This window comes from Meles meles, chromosome 5 (genome assembly GCF_922984935.1).
Source record: "Meles meles chromosome 5, mMelMel3.1 paternal haplotype, whole genome shotgun sequence".
Classification (NCBI taxonomy): Eukaryota; Metazoa; Chordata; class Mammalia; order Carnivora; family Mustelidae; genus Meles; species Meles meles.
The window spans coordinates 36,063,422-36,076,160 of NC_060070.1; positions in this window are offsets into that span (position 1 = coordinate 36,063,422).

Here is a 12,739-nt window from a genome sequence, read left to right on the forward strand (position 1 = left end):
TTGTCCTTCTTAACTTTTATATGACAATACACATCAAAAGCTGAGGACACAAAGGCAAGCCAGATTTAGAGGATGAGGCCTGTTCTAGGCCATTCTCACTATGCCTGTTCATTTGAACCTCTCCATACTCCAGATAGATTCAGGGACAAGGGGTTTGGTAGATGACTGCAGAAGAAACCAGCCATATAAATATGAAAGGATTATACTAACTCTTTAAAGAATATTGAAGCAGTGTGATATGAGGGAAGAGACACTAGACTCAGAGTTAAGATTCCTAGGAACCAAGAGATCAGATATTTATGTAACCTTTAAAGATTCATTTAGTCTCCTAGATCTGATTCTTCATGAGAACAATAAAGAACTAGACTAAATGATAATGATATTATCACATCATTTTCAAAAGGAATTTTATACACATATTATGATTCCATATCCACATAATTTTTAATATATTGTTTGTAATACGTTTGTCAGATTTTATTCTCCCTTGAGTGAGAAATTGTAGAGAAGGAAAAAAATCCCTATTATTATTAGGACAAAAAACTTAGATGACAAGCAATTATACAACCAGAGCGAGTAATTACACTCAAAATTAGAAGCTTTCACTCTGCATATTTTAGGCCATTATACTGAATAACAATCTGTCATCTATCTGCATCTGTCCCATCATTTAGACATAGTGGCATCCTTAGAATTTATCATATATTTCAGGAAACAAATTTCATTGAAAAAATTAAGAAATAATCTTTGTTCCTCATCAGGCAGACAAGAAAATACCAGACTGTCTGTAGTGTCTGGCGTGCTCATGTAGGAGAATATGAACATTCATTTCGTATCATTCCTCACAAGAAGACTCCTGGTTCAAACTTGATCTTGGGGGAGGGGGGGAGGGGAACAGGGAAAGATATGGGGTAGTAGAAGATGTATGTTTTAGGGATGAGATTTTATAAAAAAAATTTGGAGCAAAGAGACCCTAAAAGAATAGAAAAGGGTTTTGATCCCGCAAGAGCATATATGACTAGAATTTGGTGACAGCAAAGCCAGGTGTCCAGATTTTATGCCTAAATTCTTATGCATTTACACTTTTATTCTCAAGTTTAGTAGCAAATGAAACACACGTGTAAGTCTTCAAACCCGGAATTACTGAATCAGAGGCTATAGTCCTAATGCCCTAGTGAAATTCCTTCAAAAAATTGAACCTGGTATAAAAGAATATGGAGAAATCAGAGTTCATGGTGCTGCTAGCAGCTAACTTCAACTAGGAATCTGAGAAATGTTAGGCAGGAATTGACAGGATACAAAAACAAGCACTTTTGAGACTTTTAAAGAGACGGTTCTCTTATAGGAAACAAGTAAAAAATCCAGTTTTGTGATAAATATATTCAAATGAGAAGAGAGCAAAGTTATTCAAGCAAACTGAATCAAGGTATTAAAAAGCTCAGGAGGCTCATTGAGAGGTACAGTGTAACTCAGTTCTTTGGAGGACAATTAAGAGTCTGTTGGGAGATACTGAAAGATGGAAGATGATGGTAAAATTAGGTAAGGGCACTTTGTAAAGAGATGTTCACCACATCTTCAGTTGTGTGGATTTAATTTGATGGTGATAAGGAGAAAGATCAATATTTTATCAATGGTAATCAAATTTGTGTTTTTGAAAGCTAACTGGTACCAGTGTGGATGCTGAGCTGGGGTGGAGAAGAGCCAGAAGAGAGGAGTCAGGGAACTACTGCAACAATCTAGGTAAGAGATGGAGAAACAAAGGCATTAAATCAGTGATGATGGTAAAGTAGAGGAGTGGATAAACTGGACAGATATTTGAAAGGTAAAATTAATCAGACTTAGTGACAGATTGCCCATAAGTGTAGTAAAATTGTTACAGAAGTCTCTAAACACAAAAGCTTGAAGAGCTGGGTAAATGATAATTTTATTAACAGGAGTAAGGAATGCAAAAACTAAATTATCATAATTTTTAGACAGGTTGGGTCATCCTGTAGGATGTCCAGGTGGAAACACTCTTCTAGTAAGTTTGGAGCCCAGGAGAGAGTGGGGGCTATAAAATGTGAGGTTTATCATAGATGATTGATAGCAATCTCTTACTATAAATGTTCTATCATTGTACACCCATGTCTCCTTCCTTCTAATCTCTTGACCACCCAAAATTAACCAAAACCATCTGAGATCAGGGTATTTTTTTTAACTGCAAAATAGTGCTGGAAAAGGGCCTCAGGACAGATAATATGTCAAAGCACTGGCCCAAACATAAACAGACACATTGCATATTAGAAGAGGAAAAAAATATATAAACTCAAAAATTCAAGTTTAATGACCAAAATTTATTACCATTATTTCAGATCCCATTAATACCGATGGCAAATACTTTGAAATTTTCCAAAAATCGTTATTTAAACAATTTTCTACCAAAAGCATCCAATTTAAATTATCTTAGACATCTTTTATTCACACAGTTCACACAACGTAAGGACCATGATGTATCCTCTCGCACCTTAATTTAAAAAGCAACATGGGGGGGTAGGGGGATAGGAGAAGAATAAATGAAACAAGATGGGATTGGGAGGGAGACAAACCATAAATGACTCTTAATCTCACAAAACAAACTGGGGGTTGCTGGGGGGAGGTGGGATTGGGAGAGGGGGAACGGGCTATGGACATTGGGGAGGGGAGGCGAACCATAAGAGACTATGGACTCTGAAAAACAACCTGAGGGTTTTGAAGGGTCAGGGGTGGGAGGTTGGGGGAACAGGTGGTGGGTGATGGGGAGGGCACGTTTTGCATGGAGCACTGGGTGTTGTGCAAAAAGAATGAATACTGTTACGCTGAAAAAATTAATAAAAAGGGAAAAAAAAAAGACATTAAAGTCCAAAAGGTAAAAAAAAAAAAGAAAAAAAAGAACAACCCCTTTTAATCCAAGATGTAGAGCATTGTCTTCTTTTTTCCATTGTCATGGACAAATTTAAGGGGTTTTCTTCTTATATTAAAGGAAAAATGCGTTGATAAAAAAAAAAAGCAAATATACTATCTTCTGTTTATGGAGATGAGCTTAGCATGATAATTCAGTCGTCTATTCAGTGGCTAAAAATAGTGGGTTTTTTTCTGTGTTGTTCACCAAAAACACATGTTCAAGATGCCCTTCTGTGTAACTATTTCTGTGATATTAGGTAATGATTTCAAATGAGCAAATTTCTAGGCAGTTTTGTCAAATCATAAATATGTTATATGAATTAATAAATAAATTAAACAAGATTAAGAGTGCTCATATGTGCCTTAAGTCTTTTCTTAAAACATGAAGAACTAAACATAAAGGTCTGTTGACACAGATAATGGAGCTAAAAAAGTAAAATTTATATTTTTATTTAAGTGTAATTAATGGACAGTATTATATGAGTTTCAGGTGTACCATACAGTGATCCACCAATTCTGTACATTACTTAGTGCTCATCATGGCAAGTGTATTCTTAAGCCTTTTCATCTCTTTCACCCATCCTACCCTTAAAAAGTAAAATTTATATCACATTTAATCATCTTTTTGGTCTAAATAAGAATTCTCAGAAGAAACTATAGAAGTCCTTTGGTGGAATAGACTTAGGTTTTCCTAAATAACGACTATTCCTGGTTTTTACTTGATACTTTTTTCCTCACCTGTTTCCCTTCAGATGTTCATCAACAAAGTCAACAAAAACATATTCTAAATTTATCTTATTCTTTTTCATAATTTCCAAATGCACCCTAGTTCAAATAAAGGTCATCTCTTATGTGAGGTATCAAATTCTCTTTCCTTCTACTCTTGCCCACACCTTAAATAGATTTTCCCTTCAAAACTATCTTTTTCTTTAAAAAAAAAAATCAGGAAGTTTAGCTACTACTCCCAGTTTATTTTTTTATTTTGTTTTTAATGTTAATTCAATTAATTAATGTATTATCGTTTTCAGAGATAGAAGTCAGTGATTCATCAGTTGCATTTAACACCCAGTGCTCATTATATCACATGCCCTTCTTAATGTCCTTCATCCAGTATTATAACAGAATGCACTGTTTACCCTTTTTTTTAAAGATTTTATTTATTTATTTAACAGAGAGAGATCACATGTAGGCAGAGAGACAGGCAGAGAGAGAGGGGGAAGCAGGCTCCCTGCTGAGCAGAAAACCCAATGTGGGACTCAATCCCAGGACTCTGAGATCATGACCTCAGACGAAGGCAGAGGCTTAACCAGCTGAGCCACTCAGGCACCCCTGCTGTTTACCTTTTTAAAATCCTCCAAAGTTCCCCATTCCACCTAAAAGCTAAATATCTTAAACTTTTTAAATCCTTCATAATCCTGTGCCTGCATCCAATCAAATTTCACCCTCTTCCCCTCTAGAATTTGCACTTCAGCCATTCTGGGCTGATTCTGATTCTGATTCCTGAAACATGCCACATCTATTCCATTTCCTGGTCCTGGCATTAGCCTCTTTCTGATTTGTTCCCCTCAGGTTTGCTTAGCTGGCTTCTTGTGTTCTAGATCTCTCAGCTTAAACAGAGAACTTTCTTTATCACCCAGCCTAAAGCAACTAATTATTTTTTAATTCAGTATTGTCTTATTCTCATCACAATAGTTGTGTGTAATCACTTGCAGAGAGGTCTCTTGCTTGTCTGTCAGTTTGTTTATTGTCCACTTTCCTCTATATAATATTAAAGCTCAGGACTGTTCTGTCAATGGGAGAGATGGTCCAAGTGGTGGAGGGCACAGTAATTGGCCTCAATGGCCAAACTTTGAAGGTGTGGTTATAACTGTTCATATCTCTTGAAAATTATTAAAACATATTTTGCCTCAGTTTCTTACCTATAAAATAGGGGTTACATTAGTATTCACCTCATAAAGCTTTTGTGAATATTAAATATTAAATTGTGAATATTAAATATTAAATTAAATATTAATTTAAAAATTAAACAGGGACTAGTGAATTTTAAGAATCTGAGAAATATCATCTCTTATTCATCCCTGGACCTCAATGCCCAGAATAGAACTAGGTACAAGTGGAAATCTAATAAATATTGAAAAAAAATGAACTCTTTATTTATACTCTTTATTTATACTGAAGTGATTTTTTTTTCTTTCAGAAAAGATTCATTATTTTCTTTATCTCTGTCCGAAGGTATAGGTATATACCCAAATGGGAATTTATTTTTTAATTTGTAATCTAACATCATAGATGTTAATATTAGGTTATGGTGAAGCCTCAGTGGTCTTATTAAGTTGATATAAATGTCAGTATTCCCTGACATTAGCAGTCCATAGAAACATAAAGCAAAAGAGAAATGAAAAATAACAATAATTTAGTAGTTGTTTGTTAATTTAGCTTCTGTCTTTGTGTAACTCCACAACTGCAACACAAGGCAGCTTTGATTATAAACTGGGAAGTATATAAATTATGGCTAATTAAAAGTGCCAGGGAGATCTGAAATATGTCAGAATGCAATTACAGAAACTGGGCATGGGTCCGCCCAGTACTGGTGTCTGCTGTTAGAAATAATGTGGAATTTTGGGTGCCTGGGTGGCTCAGTGGGTTGAGCCTCTGCCTTCAGCTCAGGTCATGATCTCAGTGTCCTGAGATCGAGTCTCGAGTCGGGCTCTCTGCTTGGTGGGGAGCCTGCTTCCTCCTTCTCTCTCTCTCTGCCTGCCTCTGCCTACTTGTGATCTCTCTCTATCAAATAAAATAATAAAATCTTAAAAAAAAAAAGAAAGAATGTGGAGTTTTACGTGACTAAAACAACTTGGTACAATGTGGCTGTTAGACTTAGCTAGTGCCTCAGTTTCCCACTCTGTGCTCCCAGGACTGTGTATTCCTAGGACAGGAGGTTGTGGAAATTTCTCACAAATAACCACATATTGGCATAGCTCTGACTTTATAATGCCTAAAGCCCAAGAGCACTCCTGGTTTCCTGGTCTGGGATATCTGCTGTCCTTTTGGAGTAATTTATCTCAGAAACCACAGGCTGTTAATTTGGTTTTAACTTGGAAACTGCTGTTTTCTTAGTCTTGGGGATTGAATAAAACAAAATTTGGTCCTCCCTTTAGCCAAGAAGATGGAATTTAATATAACATTTTTCTTTTATACATCTTTTATGTGTCTTGGGCTTTAATTTCATGCATATAAGGAATACTTGCAAGATCTTCTTAATACTTTTTATTAGGTTTACTTTCACTCTGAGCTGTGAGTATATGAGTTCATTAATATATTTCAAAGGTGGAAGAAAGGTAGGTTTCATTCTAATACCTACCTACCTTATATAGTTTTCATTATTCCCACTTAATACAGTGTTACGGAAATTAAATTTATTTTGTGCAATCCTTCAACTTGTCCCTGACCAAGCCAGGATTCCTGCAGACTCAGGTGATCACGAAACCACTACTCTTTCCACAATACCCCACTGGTTTCCAAGGACAACCAGATGAAAAAGAATAAAGAATCTTGGGAAAATATATCTGACCTTATCCGAGACCTTAAAAATTTACCAACTGGCTTTGGAAAATGTTATATAAATGTACATAAGTACTAAGGACACTGCCACTTCATAAGTACTAAGGACACTCCTACTTCTACACTTTCCTAGAGCCCAACCTATGATTATTGCTGGGATTCATACATACCTGGCAGTGTCTGTACATGGGTAAGTGAGCCTAAAGGAAGTCCACAGACATAAGGGGCTAAGTGGCTGGAGGAGGAGTTATTGTTTTAGGGAAAGAACCACACATGACAAACTAGCCTCTAGGAGACAGAGCTCCTCCCTGCTATAAATGTACTTCTTCCTCTCCCACTAGAACACATTCCACATTGAGTGGTGTTTGCCAATCATTACATGATGTGTTTGCTAAAAGGCTGTTTCACTCATTTGTATCAAAAGTATGTTGCCTAAGGTTCGAAGCAGGGCCTTAAAAACTGTTGGTAGTGTGATAGCTCTGGAGCCAGCTGTGGGTCCAGCTCTGGGTCTCAGTTTCTGCTTTACCACTTACAGTCTGTATGACCTTAGACAAATTAATCTTTCCATGTCTCAGGTATCTCTTCTGTAAAATGGATATACTACCTGCTTTCTATCCCCTCAGTATAAGGATGAAATGCATCAATATATGTGAAATGCATAGAACAGCTCAACTACATGGCGAATTGAGCTGAAGTATTCCCATCATGGTAACAAACTTTTGTTCTTTAGCCTTGCTGGGTCCTGGAGATAAGTTTGGTTTGGCTTCCAGAGCATAGAGAAGAGCAAAAACTGAGTTAGAATACATTCAGAAAGGATACACACCCTTCTCATTTACATAGCCTCTAATGCTACTAGTTTCTTTATATTCAGCTCTGTACATTTTTGTCTTATCTGTCACACCTCCATTAGCTTGTTCTAAGACAGTAATAAAATTGTTACAGAGGAAAAGGACAAAGATTTGAATCCATTACAGCAATTTTATTCAACACTTCTTAAATGCAATTTTTCAAACAGCTATGAATCCACGTCAATGTGTATCATCTAAGCTACACTTTTATATACATAAATATATTTTTAAAGCCAATCCTTAAAATAGTCTTTGTTAAATAGCTATTATCTTCTAATTACATAAATATGCATACAGAAGTCAGGTTGCACATCCAGTATTAACAATGGTTATAGTTTGCTGTAAATATATTTTCAACTTTTTATTTAAAAATGGTAGTAGAAGGATGCCTGCGCTACCCAGTCCGTTGAAAGTTGGATTCTTGAGATGCCGGGTGGCTCAGTGGGTTAAGGCGCTGCCCTCAGCTCAGGTCATGATCCCAGGGTCCTGGGATCGAGTCCTGCATTGGGCTCCTTGCTCAGTGGAGTGCCTGTTTCTCTCTCTGCCTCTGCCTGCTTGTGCTCTCTCTCTCTTTTTGTGATAAATAAAATCTTAAAGAAAGAAAGAAAGAAAGAAAGAAAGAAAGAAAGAAAGAAAGTAAGTTAGTTGGACTCTTGGTTTTGGCCAGGTCATGATCTCATGGGTCCAGGAATTGAGCTCTGTGTGGAGCTCTGTGCACAGCAGGGGATCTACTTGAAGATTCTCTCCCCCTACCCCTCTCCCCACTGATGCCCTCCCATCATAAAAAAATGAATCTTTAAACAAAAGGTAGCAGAAGCATTTGAAAATTTTAAAATATCTTTTTATGTGAATAGATAATTGTTTTTATTATCAATGCTAGACTAAATCATGGTCTATCATGTGCTATCTCATAATTTAATTAGACTCTTATTAATGGGCACTTTCATTTATTTCAATTTTCATCATTTAAAACAATAGTTGAATATTGATTTGTTCTCTTGCGTTTTCTTAATTTTTACTATGTAGATTTAAGTCTATAGTCCTAAAATTTATTTTGAGGACTATAAAGACACATTTTCTTCAGGTTTCAATTTAATTGTATTGTCTACATAAAAATGAGCTCCAACTTTTTTGTATTCTAGAAGCATATAGGATGAGCTTTGTGTGGGTTTTTGACAATTCCTTTTTTCATTTCTTCTATCACTGTTGGTCTTTTAAGGGTTCTCCACATCTGTTTGAATATGTCTTCATAATTTATATTTTCCTCAAAAACAATTTCTTAGAAAAAATTAAATATTTACTGAATATCAAATATGTTTTTCTCTTAATTTATCTTCTTTTCACATTTAATGCATTGTGCTTTTGATTTCTCTATGTTCCTAGAGGTTTGTCCATATCATCTTTTAAAAAACTACCTCTTGGATTTATTTATGAGTAATATTTTTTTTTTATCTTATTCCTGATTTTATCTTGCTAAATCTTAATTTCTTAATGGTTTATCTTAGGTTACTTCTCTTTCATAAAGAAAATGCTTAGAATCTTTTCATTATTTATCACTTAATAATAAAATAATAAAAGACAAAATTTTTCAAACTTATTCTCTCTGAAATTATTTCTTTTCCTCTCTCTGTTCTGTGCTTTGTCTTGTTTATTCAGAGTTTAATAAACTTTTACTACCAGTCCTTGTCTCTAATCCTTGTTCCTACCTCTAAGGACATGGTTTGGAATTTTTAATCCAGATATTATTACATTATTTGACTATCGAAGAGCTTCTCTTCTGAAAATTTTAACTTTAAAATTATGTTTTGTAACAAGATTTAAAACGAATTCTCTCCCTCACTCTCTTTTTGTTGTTGCTGTTTTTGTCCTCACAGGTTTTGGGAGTTTTTACCAGGCTTTCTAAGCTGTGACATACAACTTCTTTCACATGGGAAACAATGTGGCACAGGGAAAGAGGCAGGGAGAAATGAGAACCCTGATAGTATTCTGTTCCTAGATTCTTGTTTCTGACTTGCACTGTGTCCTTGCCCTTTCTGCAGCTGGATTTATCAACAGAATTTTGAGAACTGATAAATGTCATTATTCTTAATTTATGTAGTATTTTGACAGTTGCAATAAAGAAGCTTGAGAAATGCCATTAATATATTTTCTGAATAGGGCACCTGGGTGGCTCAGTGGGTTAAGCCGCTGCCTTCGGCTCAGGTCATGATCTCAGGGTCCTGGGATCGATTCCCACTTCGGGCTCTCTGCTCAGCAGGGAGCCTGCTTCCCTCTCTCTCTCTCTCTCTTTCTCTCTCTCTGCCTACCTCTCTGCCACACGTGATCTCTCTCTGCCAAATAAATAAATAAAATCTTTTAAAATATATATATATTTTTTTTTTTCTGAATATATACCCATCTTAGCATGCCTTTCTGTGGCCTCATTTACAAACAACTTAACCATGTATAATATTATCACCCACTAATTTCTTTTTTTTTTTTTTTTTTTTATGTTTTCTATTTATTTATTTTTTTTTCAGCGTAACAGTATTCATTCTTTTTGCACAACACCCAGTGCTCCATGCAAAACGTGCCCTCCCCATCACCCACCACCTGTTCCCCCAACCTCCCACCCCTGACCCTTCAAAACCCTCAGGTTGTTTTTCAGAGTCCATAGTCTCTTATGGTTCGCCTCCCCTCCCCAATGTCCATAGCCCCCTCCCCCTCTCCCAATCCCACCTCCCCCCAGCAACCCCCAGTTTGTTTTGTGAGATTAAGAGTCATTTATGGTTTGTCTCCCTCCCAATCCCATCTTGTTTCATTTATTCTTCTCCTATCCCCCTACCCCCCCCATGTTGCTTCTCCATGTCCTCATATCAGGGAGATCATATGATAGTTGTCTTTCTCCGATTGACTTATTTCACTAAGCATGATACGCTCTAGTTCCATCCACGTCGTCGCAAATGGCAAGATTTCATTTCTTTTGATGGCTGCATAGTATTCCATTGTGTATATATACCACATCTTCTTGATCCATTCATCTGTTGATGGACATCTAGGTTCTTTCCATAGTCTGGCTATTGTAGACATTGCTGCTATAAACATTCGGGTACACGTGCCCCTTCGGATCACTATGTTTGTATCTTTAGGGTAAATACCCAGTAGTGCAATTGCTGGGTCATAGGGTAGTTCTATTTTCAACATTTTGAGGAACCTCCATGCTGTTTTCCAGAGTGGTTGCACCAGCTTGCATTCCCACCAACAGTGGAGGAGGGTTCCCCTTTCTCCACATCCTCGCCAGCATCTGTCATTTCCTGACTTGTTAATTTTAGCCATTCTGACTGGTGTGAGGTGATATCTCATTGTGGTTTTGATTTGTATTTCCCTGATGCCGAGTGACGTGGAGCACTTTTTCATGTGTCTGTTGGCCATCTGGATGTCTTCTTTGCAGAAATGTCTGTTCATGTCCTCTGCCCATTTCTTGATTGGATTGTTTGTTCTTTGGGTGTTGAGTTTGCTAAGTTCCTTATAGATTTTGGATACTAGCCCTTTATCTGATATGTCGTTTGCAAATATCTTCTCCCATTCTGTCAGCTGTCTTTTGGTTTTGTTAACTGTTTCCTTTGCTGTGCAAAAGCTTTTGATCTTGATGAAATCCCAATAGTTCATTTTCGCCCTTGCTTCCCTTGCCTTTGCCGTTGTTCCTAGGAAGATGTTGCTGCGGCTGAGGTCGAAGAGGTTGCTGCCTGCATTCTCCTCAAGGATTTTGATGGATTCCTTTCTCACATTGAGGTCCTTCATCCATTTGGAGTCTATTTTCGTGTGTGGTGTAAGGAAGTGGTCCAATTTCATTTTTCTGCATGTGGCTGTCCAATTTTCCCAGCACCATTTATTGAAGAGGCTGTCTTTTTTCCATTGGACATTCTTTCCTGCTTTGTCAAAGATGAGTTGACCACAAGAAAGGTCTCAAGTACACAACCTAACCCTACACGTAAAGGAGCTGGAGAAAGAACAAGAAAGAAACCCTAAACCCAGCAGGAGAAGAGAAATCACAAAGATCAGAGCAGAAATCAATGAAATAGAAACCAAAAAAACAATAGAAAAAATCAATGAAACTAGGAGCTGGTTCTTTGAAAGAATCAATAAGATTGATAAACCCCTGGCCAGACTCATCCAAAAGAAAAGAGAAAGGACCCAAATCAATAAAATCATGAATGAAAGAGGAGAGATCACAACTAACACCAAAGAAATACAGACAATTATAAGAACATACTATGAGCAACTCTACGCCAACAAATTGGACAATCTGGAAGAAATGGATGCATTCCTAGAGACATATAAACTACCACAACTGAACCAGGAAGAAATAGTAAACCTGAACAGGCCCATAACCAGTAAGGAGATTGAAACAGTCATCAAAAATCTCCAAACAAACAAAAGCCCAGGGCCAGACGGCTTCCCAGGGGAATTCTACCAAACATTTAAAGAAGAACTCATTCCTATTCTCCTGAAACTGTTCCAAAAAATAGAAACGGAAGGAAAACTTCCAAACTCATTTTATGAGGCCAGCATCACCTTGATCCCAAAACCAGACAAGGATCCCACCAAAAAAGAGAACTACAGACCAATATCCTTGATGAACACAGACGCAAAAATTCTCACCAAAATACTAGCCAATAGGATTCAACAGTACATTAAAAGGATTATTCACCACGATCAAGTGGGATTTATTCCAGGGCTGCAGGGTTGGTTCAACATCCGCAAATCAATCAATGTGATACAACACATTAATAAAAGAAAGAACAAGAACCATATGATACTCTCAATAGATGCTGAAAAAGCATTTGACAAAGTACAGCATCCCTTCCTGATCAAAACTCTTCAAAGTGTGGGGATAGAGGGCACATACCTCAATATTATCAAAGCCATCTATGAAAAACCCACCGCAAATATCATTCTCAATGGAGAAAAACTGAAAGCTTTTCCGTTAAGGTCAGGAACACGGCAGGGATGTCCATTATCACCACTGCTATTCAACATAGTACTAGAAGTCCTAGCCTCAGCAATCAGACAACAAAAAGAAATTAAAGGCATCCAAATTGGTAAAGAAGAAGTCAAACTATCACTCTTCGCAGATGATATGATACTATATGTGGAAAACCCAAAAGACTCCACTCCAAAACTGCTAGAACTTGTACAGGAATTCAGTAAAGTGTCAGGATATAAAATCAATGCACAGAAATCAGTTGCATTTCTGTACACCAACAACAAGACTGAAGAAAGAGAAATTAAGGAGTCAATCCCATTTACAATTGTACCCAAAACTATAAGATACCTAGGAATAAACCTAACCAAAGAGACGAAGAATCTATACACAGAAAATTATAAAGTACTCATGAAAGAAATTGAGGAAGACACAAAAAAATGGAAAAATG